We start from the raw sequence: 18,278 nt of genomic DNA on the forward strand, positions 1-18,278 counted from the left end.
TACTCCTGGGAAAAAAATTAAGACACCAACTGTGACAGAAAAAATTTGGACATCTACCCCCAAACTCATAGCTATCTCTCTAGAGAACAGAGAGTTTCAGACAAATTTTAGCAGCAGTGAATAATCAAAGGCACCATCCCAAAGAACAGAAGGAATAATGCAGTGCTTTCTGGTCATTTGATGCTGAATTTGACCCAGAGAAAGTGAGAAATTTGAATTACAGAAAAAAAAAAATTTTTTTTTTTTTTAATAGAGGAGATGGTTGAGCTAATTGATATAAAGTTAAGAAATGAAATAGAGGAAGGATGTTTGGATATAATAAGCTCATATATTGTGAAGTTTTATAAGTCATGAAGGAGCATGTAGGGTACAGAAAAAGGTGAAATCTGGGGAATAGCAGTATTTAAAGGAGTGGTGGAAGAAATGAAACCACTGAAAGAAATTGAACATTGGTAGGAAACATCTATCATCTATCTAGAATAAAGAACTTCTACAAATCAATCATAAAAATAAAATTTACTCATCATTAAAAATGGTTAAACTATTTGAACTCAGACACTTTAAAAAAGAAGATATATATGTAATACGCATAAGAAATATTATAGTCATCATTTGTCATTAGGGTAATGAAAATTAAAACAATAAAATATCCCTAAAATTCCAATTACAGTTTAAAATAAAAAATACATTGTTGAATAAGATATGAAGTAACTTGAACTCCCATACTTGTTTGTGGCAGTGTAAGATGGTACATACTTTTTAGAAAACTCTGTGCCAATTTCTTTTCAATTAAATATAAAATGACTTTATACCCCAGCAATTCCCTTCTATATATTTACACCCAAAATAATAAAAACATGTATATACACAAACATACATTCTCATATCAGGATGTTCTTAGTAGTTTCATCTATCAGCATTCAAAATCAAGAGAGCCCAGTTATCTATCTTCAGAAGAATGAATAAACAGAATATGGTATATCCATGCAATAAAAAGGTGGGAAAAAAGGGAGAGAGAGACATGGTGTATCACTGATGTATGTCAAAAACATTAATCTGATCAAAATGATCCAGATACAAAAAAATGCATACTATATGCTTTCTTTAAATAAGGTTCAAGAACAGACATAACTAACTTAAAGCCAAAAAAACCAAACCCAGTACCGTCGAGTCGATCCCGACTCATAGCGACCCTATAGGACAGAGTAGAACTGCCACATACAGCAGCCGTAGCACTTAACCACTATGCCACCTATGGTAATAGAAATCACAACAATGGTTACCTCTGGGGAGAGAGTGTTTGAAAAAGAGCATTAGGGAGATGTTTTATATCTTTACTAAGGTAGTGGTTACAGAGTTACTAAGAGATAATTAAAACTTATACATTTTAGTGTAGGTAAACTATAGTTTCAAAACTAATACATAGTGCCAAGATTAAGCAGGAAGAAAGTTGAAAACAGATATTTGCATTTTGAAATAAAGTGTACTAGTGAGCTTTGCCAGAGTAGGATCTCTCAAGATAGAAGTCCGAATACACTGGTTTAAGGAGTGAATGGAAAGGTATATTCATTAAGTCATTTGTTCATTAAATAATATTTATTCAGGACTTATTTTTCACCAGACACTGTTCAAGCACTGAGAATGTAACCGACAAGAATGACAAAATCTTGCTCTCATGGAACTTACATTCTAATAGCAATGGACTCACAATGAATGAAAGAAAGCCTGAATAGATAGATAGATACATATGCATAGATACATAGTTATGTAGATGACAGATATACAGATAAGGTAGTATTACAGTGGTGTTAGTGTTATAAAATAAATATTAAATAATAGAACATAAAACAATCACGGAACCAGTTAGCTGATACAGGTCGCATTTCCCCATTTTTAAAACCAAAAGATTAATTTAGAAAATCCCTAAATTCTCTTCCTGCTTGAAAGTTCTGAGCTTCGTTTCACTATATTATGTACACTTTCTCACAAAGATTTTTGTCTTTTTCTGTGTTGTAGGGTGCATTTTAAGTTGCTAAAAATAAATTGATCTGACTTCTGTTATTATTTTGGACCCATCACCAATCTTTATATTAAAAAGATCATGACACATGCAAGTAGTAATATAATCTTGCTTCATTTTTCTATGCCTGCAGATAGAAGATAGGGTCACTATGAGTTGGGATGGGCTCAACACCAGCGGGAAAGATAGGAAACCTCACCATGTGTGGGAGTGCACCAGCATGCTTGCCTGTGAAGCACTGTCCATAGGGGTCCACTGATTACTTAGGAGCCGCTCTCAGAAATAAAGGCAGAATCCTGAGAGGAACTAGTCAGATCTTAAACCAATCTGATGGAAATGAAGAGTGAATTTATTCACCAAATTCACAATTAGTGTTATTATTAAAAAAAAAAACAAAAACCAATAGGCAATGATATAGGCCATATTAGTCAAGGATGCAGAAATGGAAAGCTTTTGTTGTTTCTGGCAAGTGGCTCAAATAAATACCCTTTGGTGACAATAAAAAGCATCAACAATTTTGCTATAATTATCTTTGAAAATCATCTTTGGAGTTTTGAAAATAATAATTCATTTAATCACTGTTCAATTAAAAAAGAAACAATCCTGCCTGTGGCGCTGTCATATTAAGATGGAATAATATGTGAATTATTGCCAATGGGTTCATAATCAACACGATAATGAAGAATGAACTGGCAACAATAAAGCACTAATTTAATTTTTTTATTTAAGTTTGTATAATCTTTTAACAACATACTTTCTTCACTTATTCTAGTTTTAGGTTCTCATCTGATCTTAGAAAACTGTAGGATCAGTAAAATCATTGCATATGTCTTTATACGTAACAGGAAATATTTTAACTGAAACATGCACACTCTGGTCTGCATGGCCCATCAGTTAAACAATCCTGATTGAACTGGGCAGCCCCCATGGCTTCCTAATTAGTACTTTAAAGCAAAACTTCATTATCTTCATGCTCAGAATGCTGACATGGACATATTTTCTATGAAACAGCTTGCCAAGATCTGTTTTTCTTTTAGAAGTGGCCGATTTCAACAAAGTATTATACATTAAAGTTGGTGACTTGAGTTCATCTGAGAATATCCCTAAACAATGGCATTTTATTAAGATGATAAGTTTAATATAAGAAAAGTATAAACAAGGTTGAATTTGCTGACAATTTCATGTCTGAAATAATTGTTTCAGAACAAATGCAAATAACTTTAATTTGCACTTAACATAAATACTGATTCTTCAGGATGTCATATTCTTTTACCTTTCTCTACTTAACTCTAACAATACTGCCCTGGTTAGTAATTGAAAATAATGTTATTACTCCTTTTTCCCACAGAACCAGGAACTGAGGAACAAAATTTGCTTAATGGTTAAAAAGAAGTTTCTTAATCAAAAATATTTTGGAATATATTAAAGTAATTGTGAGAAACCAAGATGCACTAAAGGTGGTTTGATACCACTGGTAACCCCCCTCCCTTTTTACTGAGAGTTATTTTTGAAAGTCTCATAAAGAAACCACTCCTAACCCTCCATCACTTTCATCCTCCCTTCCCTCTTTCTTTTTCCTCTCAGTAAAATGCAAATTATTTTATTTCATTGTGTATAGATTTTCCACACAAGTTAAAATATAAAATTAATATAAAGTTAAAGTAGACAAATTGATAGCCCTCTTGGTCATAAAGAAATACAAATGACTATCTTTGGAAAAAATGGGTTAAATTGAAAATGTACTAGTAAATTAAAGAGTAATGTTTAATTCTGCTCAAACAGTAAATTTCAATAAAAGATTTTTTTTATTGTACTTTAGATGAAGGTTTACAGAACAAGTTAGTTCCTCCTTAAACAGTTAGTATACATATTGTGTTATGACATAGGCTAACCAACCCAAGACGTGTCAACACTCTCCCTTCTCAAACTTAGGTTCCCTATTACCAACTTTCCTGTCCCCTCCTGTCTTCTAGACCTTGCCCCAGGGCTGGTGTGCCCCTTTAGTCTCATTTTGTTTTATGGGCCTGTCTTTGGCTAAAGGGTGAATCTCAGGAATGACTTCTTTACTTAGCTGATAGGGTGTCCAGGGACCATACTCTCAGGATTTCTCCAGTCTCTGTCAGGATAGTAAGTCTGGTCTTTCTTTTTGAGTTAGAATTTTGTTCTACATTTTTCTCCAACTCTGCCTGGGACCCTCTATTGTGATGTCTGTCAGAGCAGTCAGTGGTGATAGCTGGGCACCATCTAGTTGTACTGGACTTAGCCTGGTGGAGGTCATGGTAGATGTGGTCCATTAGTTCTTTAGACTAATCTTCCCTTGTATCTTTAATTTTCTTCATTCTTCCTTGCTCCCTAAGGGGTGAAACCAGTGGAGTATCCTAGATGGCCACTTGCAAGCTTTTAAGACCCCAGGTGCTACTCACCACAGTAGAACGCAGAATATTTTCTTTATAAACTATGTTATGCCAGTTGAACTAGATGTTCACCAAGATCACAGCCCTTAGCCCAGCAATTTGGTCCCTCAGGGAGTTTGGATATGTCTATGGAGATGCCATGACCTTGTCTGGTACAAGTTGGGCTGGCTTCTCCAGTATTGTGTACTGTCTTACCCTTCACCAAGGTTTCCACTTATCTATTGTCTATTTAGTGTTTTTCCATCCCCACTCCTCTCCTCCCTTGTAACCATCAAGGATTGTTTCTTCTTGTGTGTAAACCTTTTCATGAGTTATTACAGTAGTGGTCTCATATAATATTTGCCCTTTTGGATTGACATATCACTCAGCATACTGTCCTCCAGATTCATTCATGTTATGAGAAGTTTCATAGATTCATCGCTGTTCTTTATTGTTGTGTAATATTCCATTGTGTATATGTACCACAGTTTATTTATCCCTTCATCTGTTGATGGGCATCTAGGTTGTTTCCATCTTTTTGCTATTGTGAACAATACTGCAATGAACACGGGTATGCATATGTCTATTTGTGTGATGACTCTTGTTTCTTTAGGATCTATTCCTAGGAGTGGGATTGCTGGATCATACGGTATTTCTATTTCTGGCTATCTAAGGAAGCACCATATCGTCTTCCAAAATGATTGTATCATTTTGCATTCCCACCAGCAGTCTGTAAGGGTTCCAATCTCCCAGGAGCCTCCCCAACTTTTGTTATTTCTTGTTTCTTTGATTCCCATCAGTAATGCCAGGGTGAGATAGTATCTCGTGGTTTTGGTTTGCATTTCTCTAATGGCTAGTGATTGCAAGCAATTCCTCTTACGTCTGTTGACTGCTTGAATGTCTTCTTTGGTGAAGTGTCTGTTCATTTCGTTTTGCCCATTCTTTAATTGGATTTCAATAAAAGATTTCTAGTGATTGAAATAAGAAAAGGATATTTTGAATTTGTCTTTGATCTGGCAATGAATACACAGTCTTTGACAGTCAGTTCCGAACTGCTCTTTTGGTGGACGTACATAATGAAAATACTTGCACTCAAGACTTTATTAGTAAGTGAAATCCATGTCCCTATTAAAGCTCCTATTTATACAGAATAGGATGCTATATAGGCTTGAATAAGGCAATATTGAGATTTTTTTTTTAACATTTCTTGAATTTAATTCCTTCCTATATACTTAAAAAAATGTATCATCATTGGAAAGGTAAAATAAATGCAGTAAAACAAGTGCATATTTAAATATTAAAATTCTCCAAGAAAAATAATATTCATTAGAATCTGCACTTGTCTTGCTTTTTTTCTGCTGCCAAAATTTCTGAGACTTTAACACTTCTAATTCTATAGGAACAAGAGACACATTCACTCAACAAATGTTTAGTATGTGTTTACCAGGTGTTATGATTGGGCCAAATCCTGAGAAGACAGTGGTAATGAAAACAGACATAAATCTTGCCCCATGGGCTTTACCAAGGAAGAATGTGAGACAAGAAATGATCAAACAAACAAACAAATATGGTAATAGTGGGCTATGGAAATACTATAAAGAAAAAATTGTGATGAAAAAATAGAGATTTACCCAGACTTGGAAGCTATTTAAGGAGAGAAAAGTCAACCTGTGCAGGTAATAACTTAAGTGTGCCTGAGGATAAGAAAGAGCCCAAGAGTGAGAGAAGAAACAACAATCTCCAAAAGAAGAAGAAACAATAATTATAAAGTCTCAAACTGGGATATCAGAAAATATCAGAAATGCACTTTTGGATATATTGCATTTTAAAAGTTTATAAAGTATATATTACAGGTTGAATTGTGGCCCCCTAAAATATGTTTTGTAAATCCTAACCCCTATACCTATAGTTATAAACTCATTTGGGGGATTGATTTTCTTTGTTGTATTAATGAGGTAGTATTGGCATAGGGTTTGTCTTAAATCAATCTCTTTTGAGATATAAAAGAGCAGATTAAGCAAGCAAGTACTAACTGAGGGGAAGATACATGCTACATGATTATGAAAAAACCTGGGAACAGAAGCTGAAAAAAAGACAAGGTCCTTCTCCCAGAACAGAGAGAGAGCTTTCTGCTAGAACTGTCATCTTGAGTTTAGACATCTAGCCTCCTAAGCTGTCCAAAAGTAAATTTCTGTTCATTAATGCCACCTACTTGGGATATTTCTGTATAGCAGCACTAGATAACTAAGACAATATCCAAGTAAGAATATTGTAAACAGTTGGATAAAAGATCTGGAGTTCAGAGACCTGGGTTTGATAGATATTTCTGAAGTATTACTACACACTAAAAAAAAAAAAAAAAAAAAAAACCCATTGCTGTCAAGTTGATTCCGACTCATAGCAACCCTACAAAACAGAGAAGAACTGGCCCATACAGTTTCCAAGGAGTGCCTGGTGGATTTGAACTTCCAACCTTTTGGTTAGCAGCCATAGGGCTAAACCACTATACCACCAGGGTTTCCAGTACTACAAACTATTTAAAAATTTGCAATAGGGTGCTATGCAGAAAAGAAGAGCAATGATGCATTACAAAATTTAGTGGTCTGATTTTAGAAAAAGAGACAAAAAAAAGTGTCTGCCAAAGAATGGCCAGTAGAAAAACAAAACCAGGAAAGATAAAAGATAGGAGTGTTTCAAGAAGGAAAGAGTAGATGACAATGGCAAAAGCTGTTGTTAGGTAAAGACTAAGATACAAGAAGTAAAGCATTCATTAGATTGGGTAACAAGGGCCTGCAGGGTTTGAGGCCACATTGAAGTGAGCTGAGTTTCAATTTCTAGCATCAGAGTTGACTAGACATTCTGTCTTACCTTCCTCTGAATCCAACTTTGAAAAATCTCAGAAAAAAAGTAAAAAACAAAAAAAGACAGGAAGACACAAACAAATAATACTCCCAGCAGCAATAGCCAAAAAATTAAATAGTAAACGGACACCAGGGTGTGGGATTTATGGGAATTCTATGAACCCTTTTTCTGTAAGTCTAAAAGTACTCTAAAATAAAAAGTTTATTTTAAAAAAATGATAGTAAATTAAAAAATAAAAAATGGAAACATTAAATATAGGTGTTGTTGGGGAGCAACTGAAACTCTTATGTGATACTCCTCAGAATGTGTACTGGATCAGCTACTTCAAAAAGCTAGACATATCTACTAAAGGTGAACATTTGCAAACCATATGTACCACCAAGTTTCTTCCTCGTATGTACACACCAAAAATGCACATGTAACCCCAAGAGTATGGCCGCTGGACACCCTTTTAACTCAGTATTGAAGCCACTCTTGAGGTTCACGCTTCAACCAAAGATTAGAAGAGGCCCATAAAACAAAATGAGACTAAGTGCCACAAAATAATGGGGAACTGAAGGTTGAGAAGGGGAGAGAGTTGGCATGTCATGGGGTTGGCAACCGATGTCGCAAAACAATATGTGTATTAACTTTAATGAGAAACTAGTTTGCTTTGTAAACTTTCATCTAAAGTACAATTTAAAAAAAATGCACATGTAAATTCACCAAAAGACATGAGCGAATAGCAGCACTGTTTTGTAATTACCCCAAACTGGATGCTGTGCAAATGCCCATCAGTAATAGAATTCTATATATACAATAGAATATTCTTTAGTCATGAGAATGAAATAAACCACAACTGCAAAAAACAACGTGGAGGAATCTCACAAAAAGAATGAAGGCAAAATAATCTAGACACAAAAGCATCCAGATTATATAAAAATAGGCAAAACTGGTGTATGGTGTAACAGTGAAAGGAGTAGTTCCTTTGAGGAGAGGATAGATAGTGCCCAGAATGTCTGGTTCTTGATCTATGTGCTGGTTACATGTGTGAATTCAGTGTGTGAAAATTCAGCTTTCTGTGCATTTATGGTATTTGTATTTTCCGGCATGTGTGTGTCTTAGGCTGCATTGCAGGGGCTGATGAACCCAAAACTGGCAGGACAGACAGCAGGCTGCTGGCTTACAGGGCTCCAGGAGCTGGCAAATCCCAAAATCTGCAGAACAGATGTCAGGCTTCTGGCTCATGCCACAAGAACTGGAAGTCAGAGGATGTTGAATGGGATGCAGGATATAGAGAGGTGAAATTTGCCAGAAAAAAAACAAACCCAAACCCATTGCCACTGGGTCAATTCCAACTCACAGAGACCCTATAGGACAGAGTAGACCTGCCCCATAGGGTTTCCAAGGAACAACTCGTGGATTTGAATTACTGGCATTTGGTTTGCAGCTGTAGCTCTTAACCACTATGCCACCAGGGTTCCAGATTTGCCAGAGAATCTATATTGGATGCAGGCTACCCCCCCAAGGAAACTCCTCTTTCAACTAATTGGATGCTCACATCAGGCAACAAAATGGAGGATGATTACACAATATATGCCAAGCCACTAAGAATCATAGCTTAGCCAAGTTAACACATAATTTAACCATCATACTGTGTAATGCTTAAAATAAAAATGAAATTTACAATATTAAAAAGTCAGAAGACTCAGATATGCAAATACTTAGTTAATCTCATTTTTGACAGAGACTATTAGTGATAATTCAAAATGCTTAAAGAAATTAAAAATATGAGTCAGGAGCAAGAGATAGCAACAAATAACAGACAGATTTGTAAAAATACCAAGTAACCAAGTCAAATTTCTAGAAATAAGAAAATACTTCAACAAATATCGATGGCACTGGGTTTTTTTTTTTTTTTTTTGTCTACAAATACTAGGAAGAAACTATAAAATAGCAAAAGGAAAAAATAATTTCATAAAAGAAGTCAGAGAAATAAAAGCAAGGCTAACTTCTTATAGGAAAAAAAAAGGAAGCCAAAAGACAGTGGAATGATAACTTTAATACCGCTAGCATTTAGAACCAGTAAAAATGTATTTGAAGAATTGTAACACATGTTTCCCGTGAACACATATTACTAAATGAAATTTTAAAGGATATATTTCAAATATAAAAAAATATATAAGTTCAGGTAGAAGTTCTGAGATATAGGAGGAAATGATGGACTAAAAGAGATAAAAATTAATAAACTAAACATTAAAATTTAGAACTTGAGACTAAAAAGCATAATTGACTTAAAAAAAAAGATTAAGGAAGGGAATTAATAAAGGAGCAATAAAATAAAATAATCCTAAATCAGAGAACATACAAATAGTAACAGATTGATTAAGAAAATTCAAAAGAAGTCAGTATTAAATTATTAGAATTAATAAAAACTTTACATTGTTTCTTGGGCACATAATCAGTATCCAAAAATTCGGTGGCTCTATACAACATCATTAGTCAATAAGAAAATAGATTGAGATATATCTTTGTAAATAATGACAATTTATAATTAAAATATCCCACCTCTTTCCAAATTGACCTGTAGATTCAATGCAGTGGCAATTCATATACAAAACTTCTGTGTTTGTTACTTTGTTGCATTATGACAATCAGCCATTAGTAATTCTTTAGTATAGATTACGCCTCAACATAAAAAAAGAAAATTTTTACAACTGTACCAGTAAACAACATCATGAGAAATGGTGAAGAAATTGAAGTTGTCAAAGATTTCCTTCTTCTTGGCTCAACGGTCAATGCCCATAGAAGCAGCAATCAAGAAATCAAATGAGGTATTGTATTCGGAAAATCTGCTCCAAAAACTTCTTTCAAGTGTTAAAAAACAAAGATGTCACTTTGATGACTAAGGTGTGCCTGACAGATGTCATGGGTATTTTTAATTGCCTCACATCCATGCACAAACTGGACAATGAAAAAGACAGACCAAAGAAGAATTGACACATTCAAATTGTGATGTTGGTGAGGAATATTGAATATACCATAGGCTGCCAGAGGAAGGAAATGAATCTGTCTTGGAAGAAGTAAAGACAGAATGCCCCTTATAGCAAAAATGGTGAGACTTTGCCTCACTTACTTTGGATATGTCATCAGCAAGAACCAGTTACTGGTGAAAGACATCATGCTTGGTAAAGCAGAAGGCCAGCAAAAAAGAGGGAGACCTTCAACGAGACAGAATGACACAGTGACCTCAAAGATGGCCTCAAACATAGCAACGATGGTGAGGATGATGTAGGACAAGGAATGTTTTTTTCTGTTACACATGACATCCCTATGAGTCAGAGCAGACTCAAAGACACCTGACAAAAACAACAACATGACAATCAATATAAGTCTAAAATTGGCATGGAGTAACCTAAAGTCAAGAACATTCAAGACAGAATAGAATACCAAAGTTGGGAGATTTGCCTTACCAGATATCAAGATTTATTAAAAAAAAAAAAAAAAAAAAAACCTGGGGTTAAAAGTAGTTTAATGTTGATGAAGGGATATAAAAATAAAAACTTATTAAGTGAGATTTAAGAAACCACAATAAATTTTACACAACCATCAAAATTTGATTTACAGCCCAGCTTGCATTATAGTATATTGGGGATTTACAGATTTTTTTTAAATAAATGGTGATGAAGCTATTGGTTATCTACACAGAAAAAAATGAAATCAGACTTCCATCTCATTCTCACAGAAATCAATCTCAAATAAATTAAACCTTTTAACTTGAAAGAAAAACTCTACTTTTAGAAGAAAATATAGGAGACTGCATTTACAGAATCAGGGTAAAAATGAATTTCTTAAAATAAAAAATGATTTCTTAAAACACAAAAATGCATTAAGGAAAAGATTGATAAATTTGACTATATTAAAATTAAGAATTCTGTTCATTAAATAACCCCCAAAAAGAATGAAAACAGAAGCTGAATACTGAAATGTTTTCAACATATATAATTAAAACTGGACTGCTATCTTGAATATGGAAATAATTACAAATCAATAAAACATAGACAAACAACTCAATACACTATTAGAGAAATAACATGAACAATAAATTTGTGGGAATTTTTAAAATGGAAATATAAGTAAATTAAAATACTGGATATTTTATCCTACTAACTTGGAAAATAAAAGGCAACACCAAATACCAGTGAAGATATATAGAAGCAGAAATTTCTAAACAATGGTGCTACTAGATATGCCTCTCCCCATCTCAATCAAAAGATAATGATGATAGACAGATGATAGATGATGGATAGACAGACGGACGGACGGACAGATAGACAGATAGGTAGACAGATAGACAGATAGGTAGATAGATGATACGTAGGTAGGTAGATAGGTAGATGATAGATAGATGATAGATAGATAGATAGATAGATAGATAGATAGATAGATAGATAGATAGATAGATAGATAGATAGATGATAGATAGATGATAGATAGATAGATAGATAGATAGATAGATAGATAGATAGATAGATAGATAGATAGATAGATAGATAGATAGATAGGTGATAGACAGACAGATAGATAGGTCAGTCATGTCCAGGGGCTTAAAGTTGTCCATTATATCACAAAAAACCATGACTTTTTTGTCTTGATGTTTTAGGTAACAAAGAAACTTGTCACATTTTGAAAATATTGACAGTTATTAATATTAAAATAGTAGATTAAAAAAATCTTTGATACCATTACCATTCACTTAATTTCTGAAAACCAAAACGTAATATAAGATGTCACTAATTCCATTCAGTTAAATTTTGAAAGCAAATAATATAACTGCTACTTTTTCCATAACCTGCTTAAAAATAATTTAAAAAATGAGTATTTGTGATGTTGAAGTTTATAGAATCTTACAAAAGTTTTATTTCAATTTTTGTCCTTTAATCTAAACTTCAAGTCATTTTGACAATTCCAGAGCATGGGTTTGACCTTGAATGGTGCTTCCAACCACATCTAAATTGTGGTAGAAGAAATTTATGGTTTGGTTAGTAAGCTCTTACCTATCCAAATAATAACACTCCCTAAAGCCCTAAAGTATTTTCAGCGTGGGCTACTTCTATTTCTGCTGTTTATTTTATTTCATTTTATTTTTCTATTATGATTTTATTGGCAACAATCTTTCCAAACAAGATCCATAGTGGCTTTTGTACCCCTGTCAAGTTTTATGGAGAAATTTAAATCATAAGATACAGAAATTTCATTCTTGTTCCTTTTCTTGGACATTTTCAAACTGAGTTTGTTCCAATGTGATCAAAGGTAAATATTAGTAATCATGTTTTTTTTTAAATTCCTATCAATGCAAAGTTTTCTAAATTATTATAATGATATTTATATGATCATCTAAAATAGAATATAAAAACCATAGTGCCACCATAAAGAAATAATGACAATATATTTATACATATTTTATCAATGATATTATGTAATCATCCTTTTTCTTCACCTGGTTCATAAAAACTCAAAAGCCAATTTATTAATTTCATTGGATTCCAAGGACCTCACAGTACTAACTCCAAGTCTATGACACCATGTTTGAATATGTCAAATCCAGAGATTAAACACTGATGTAATTATAAAAATATGAGCTCTGTATTAGAGGTTAATTTTTTTGTTTTGAGAAAGAGGATTTATAAACCATATAATAATAACAATAATAATAACAGCCTATGATTATTGAACATTAACTATACACCAGAGAATATTCTAAATTTCATATGTATTAACTCATTTAATCCTTACACTACGTTATCATCATTTTACAGATGAGGAAGCTGAGGCAAGGAAAATTATACAATTTACTCAAAGTCATCTCAAAATTTTTCAAACTTATCACAACTCATAAGTGGCACAGATGGAATGTGAATGCAAAAAGCCTTGCCCCAGAGGTCAGGCTCTTAAGTGCTATGTGTATTTATCTCGAACTAAATTATGGGTGTCCATAAAATAGTTTTATCTAACAAATATATTTGAATTTTAAAAAGTGTGTATTGCACAACAAGGACATAGATTTAGGAATATTAATTGCTGACATGTGTTATTGTGCTAAAAGCTCCATGAGTTTTGGCTGTCAGCTAGTTGGCTGAAGGAGGCTGATCTGTGCAGTGCCCACACTGCAGAGTGACTGGAGTTAAACTTGCTCCTGAAAATGAGGATCAGAAATCAGCTCAGTCAGGCAAAAATGGCACGTCTGGCAGGCAAAATAAGCAGTCAGAATCAAGATCAATTCAGAATAACAGGCCTGTTCAGATAAACAGATTGCACCAGGCAAGAAAAACCTGGCAGCCAGCACCTAGCAGTGATTCAGGGTGGCAAGCAGCTAGCAGAACCCTAAAACGGGATTGAAGATTCTGTACAAGATGCCTGTTGCTGAAAAACATAGAGAAAAATGTTGTAAGGACAAGAAAAAAAAAAAGATGCAGTTTGTAAAGCAGGAGATCAGGTACCAGAAACAAGGTGCAAGGTGAGGAAAATATCTGGAAAAAGTATCAACATACTAGAACAGAGTTAAAAGAAAATTTGTGATTTAACACACAATCATTTAAGTATTGAACTAGAGCTCTTACAATAACATTTTCCTAAGGTCACATTTTTCCTAAGCTTTCAACTTTAGTTAAAACATGCTAATAAAAATAATCGTGATCATTAAAATAAATATAATATATTTATAATTTATCAGGCAGTGCAAAGGGTGAAGCACATTACTCATATCTTTTGATTAAATCATCAAAACTACAATTTATGTAGGCTATCCCACCACACCTTTGTCAGTTTGTCATACTGGGATGGCTTGCTTGTTGCTATGATGCTGGAAGCTATGCCACTACTATTTCAAATACCAGCAGGGGCACCATGGTGGACAGGTTTCAGTGGAATTTCCAGACTAAGACAGACTAGGAAGAAAGACCTGATGACTAATTTCTTTAAAAAAAAAAAAAAGGTCATTGAAAACTTTATAAATACCAGCTGAACGTTGTCTGATATAGTGCTGAAAGATGAGCCCCTCAGTTTGGAAGGCACTCAAGACTGGGAAAGAGCTGCCTCTTCAAAGTAGAGTTGATTGTAATGACATGGATGGAGAAAAACTTTCAGGACCTTCACTTGCTGATGTGCCACAACTCAAAATAAGAAGAAACAACTGCAAACATCCATAAATAATCAGAATGTGGAATGTCCTGGGTATGAATTTAGGAAAATTGGAAGTTGTCAAAAATGAAACGGAACTCATAAAAATCAGTATCCTAGCCATTAGTGACCTGAAATGGACTGCTATTGGCCATTTTGAATCAGATAATCATATGGTCTTCAATGAAGGGAATTACAAATTGAAGATGAATAGCAGCACATACAGCCTCAAAAAAAACATTTCAAGATATATCCTGAAGTACAACACTGTCAGTGATAAGATAATATTTATAGAGCTACAGATCAATTAATACACTATTATTCAAATTTACACACCAACCACGAATGCCAAAGATGAAAAAATTGAAGATTTTTACCAAATTATGCAGTCTAAAATTGATCAAATGTGCAATCAAGATGCATTGATAATTACTGGTGATTGGAATGCAAAAGCTGGAAAAAAGGAAAAAGGGTTGATATTTGGGAAATATGGCCTTGGTAATAGAAATGATGTCAGAGATCACATGGTAGAATTTTACAAGAGCAACAAATTTTTCATTGCAAATACTTTTTTTTCAACAACATACACATGCGTATCACGTGAACCTCACCAGGTAGAAAACACAGGAATCAAATTGACTACATCTGTTGAGAAGGACAATGCAAAACTCAATATCATCTGTTATAGCTAAGCCAGGGACCGACTGTGGAACAGACCATCAATTTCTAGTATGCTAGTTTAAGTTGAAGATGAAGAAAATTAAAACAAGTCCATTAGAACAAAAATACAACCTTGAGTATATCCCACCTGAATTTAGAGACCATCTTAAGAATAGATTTGACTCATTGAACACTAATGCCTGAAGACAAGATGAGTTATGGGATGAAATTAAGGACATCATACATTAAATCATTCATTAAGAAAGTAAAAGGTCGGAGGTGAGGCAAAGATGGTGGAATACCCAGACACTTCCGGGAATTCCCTCTTACAATAAAGACCCCAAAAAACAAGTGAAACAATTATATTTATGACAACCTAGGAGACCTGAACATCAAAGGCAAAGTCAGAAAAAGGACTGAGTGGCAGGGCAAGGGAGAGATGGCTCAGAAGCAGAGAGGAATTGTCAGGCCTGAGTCGCCAGGATCTCTCAGGCACCATTCCCAGGAGCAGCTGTGGCGGGCTGGTAGTAGTGTTTGGTGGCAGTTTCTGCAGGGAGGAGCAGCCAGCCACACAGCCTACTCACACCTTCAGAACCAGAAAAGAACAGAGCTCTCAGCAAAAGCTAGATACTTGCATATATTTTACAGAGCCCCCCACCCTCAAGCCAGCTTCAGTGGCTGTCAATTTCCCTGGGCCTGAGATAGGCCCTGTTGAGTTCCTGCAGCCATCCTCTCCGCCTTGGAGAAGGAACAAATTTGCAATTGGGGGAAAAGATAACTTGCCAGGTCCACTAACCTCAGGAGCTCTGGAGAGAGGCTGCTCCCATCCAGGCATCAATGATCCATGGACTTTGAATACCTGTGTGGGGCTATTTCAGGAGAATTGGCCCTTGCTTGCAGGCTACAACTATTTCAGCTGTGCGGTGGAGAGATGGGTGTTTGATGTTTGACACCTTTTTGCCTATTAAACAGGGTCCTCACCTACCAACATCAGGGGCATAAGGACTGTTGGCTCCACTCAGGTCACCCAGTCACCCATGACAGGTGTCCAAGGATAACTGGTAGCTCCTACTCCTTTCAACCCAAAACATATGGTGCCCATGGTCTGTCTCCAGAACCCACCCACCTCTACTCTCTAGGGAAGAGGGATGCACTTTCCTCAGAGACATTTGGGGGACAATTCTCAGCCCCCTGCGTTGTTCAGAGCATGACCCCCTGCTGCAACCAAATACTGGTACCTACACCAATCTTCCCTGCCCCTCTAAGACTGTAGGACAGAGCCTGTACTACACACTGGATGATCAGCTACCTGGACACCGGAGCTGAATTCATACAAGAAAAGTGAATGGACTCCTAGTCAGATATACCTGATAATAGCTCTAGCCATCTGGGGAGCTCCAAAGGTGAAAATAATAAGCTAGCTCACTCAAGCAACCCACTAGGGCATATCAAAACAAAACAAAGCAAGAAGCTATGATATAGTAAGCAAACAAAATAAACTAATACAATAATGTATAGATGGCTTGGAGACAACAGTCAATATCAAGTCACATAAAGAAACAGCCTCAACAAGCTCTCATGACAAAGAATCAACCAATCTTCTGGATGAAGGTGCCTTCCTGGAATTACCAGATGTAGAAATCAAAGGATTAATATACAGAACCCTTCAAGACATAAGGAACAAAATTAGGAAGGGGATCTGGCAATACACAGAACAAACTAAGGAACACACAGATAAAGTAGTTGAAAAAATTAAAAAGGTTATTCAAGAACATAATGAAAAATTTAAAAAGCTGTAAGAATCTATAGAAAGAAATCAGAAATTCAGGAGATTAATAATAAAATTACAGAATTAGATGATTCAATAGAAAGTCAGAAGAGTAGAATTGAGCAACTGGAAGACAGAATTGGTGAAATTGAAGATAAAGGACTTGGAACCAATACATTTGAAGAAAAATCAGATAAAAGAATTTTAAAAAATGAAGAAACCTTAAGAATCATGTGGGACTCAATCAAGAGAAATAATCTACAAGCAATTGGAGTACCAGAAGAAAGAGGGATAACAGAAAATACAGAGAGAATAGTTGAAGATTTGTTGGTAGAAAACTTTCATGATATCATGAAAGATGAGCAGATAGCTATCCAAGATCCTCATCAATCTCCACATATGGTAGATTTTAAAAGAAAGTCACCAAGGTAAAATATAATCAAATTTGCCAAAGCCAAAGATGAAGACAGAACTTGAAGAGCAGCTAGGGATAAACGAAAAGTCACCTACAAAGGACAGTCAATAAGAATAAGCTCAAACTACTCGGCAGACAAGAGGGCAATGGGATGACATATATAAAGGACTCAAGGAAAAAATTGCCAGCCAAGAATCAGAAAAACTGTTTTTCAAAACTGAAGGTGAAATTAGGACATTTCCAGATAAACAGAAGTTTAGGGAATTTGTAAAAACAAACAAACAAAAAAAACTACAAGAAATACTAAAGGGAGTTCTTAGGCTAAAAAATCAATAATATCAGGTAACAACCCAAGACTAGAACACTGTACAGAGCAATCAGATGTCAACCCAGACAAACCACAAAAATAAATCAAGATTAAAAAAATGCTCAAAACAGGGAAACAATGATGTTATTATGTAAAAGCAGACAACATTAAAACAATAAAGAGGGACAAAGAAATATAGTCATACATCTTTCTTATGGAGAGGAAGACAAGGTGATACGAAGAAATAAAAGTTAGGTTTAAATTTAGAAAAAAAAACAAAAAAAAGTAGGGGTAAATATTAAGGTAACCACAAAGGAGACAAACTCTCGTACATATCAAAATAAAATACAAGAAAAAAATAGAGACTCAGCAGAAACAAAATCAACAATAATGAATATGAGGAAGATCATATATAAAGATAAACTACTCAGCACAAAAAATTAAATGGGAAAAAGAAACTGTCAACAACACACAAAAAAAGACATAAAAATGACAGCACTAAATTCATACCTATCCATAGTTACCCTGAATGTAAATGGACTAAATGCACCAATAAAGAGACAGAGAGTGGCAGAATGAATTAAAAAACACGATCCATCTATATGCTGCCTACAAGAGATACATCTTAGACTTAGAGACACAAATAAACTAAAACTCAAAGGATGGAAGAAAATATATTAAGCAAACAACAATCA

This window comes from Loxodonta africana, chromosome 25, assembly GCF_030014295.1.
Source record: "Loxodonta africana isolate mLoxAfr1 chromosome 25, mLoxAfr1.hap2, whole genome shotgun sequence".
NCBI classification, from domain to species: Eukaryota; Metazoa; Chordata; class Mammalia; order Proboscidea; family Elephantidae; genus Loxodonta; species Loxodonta africana.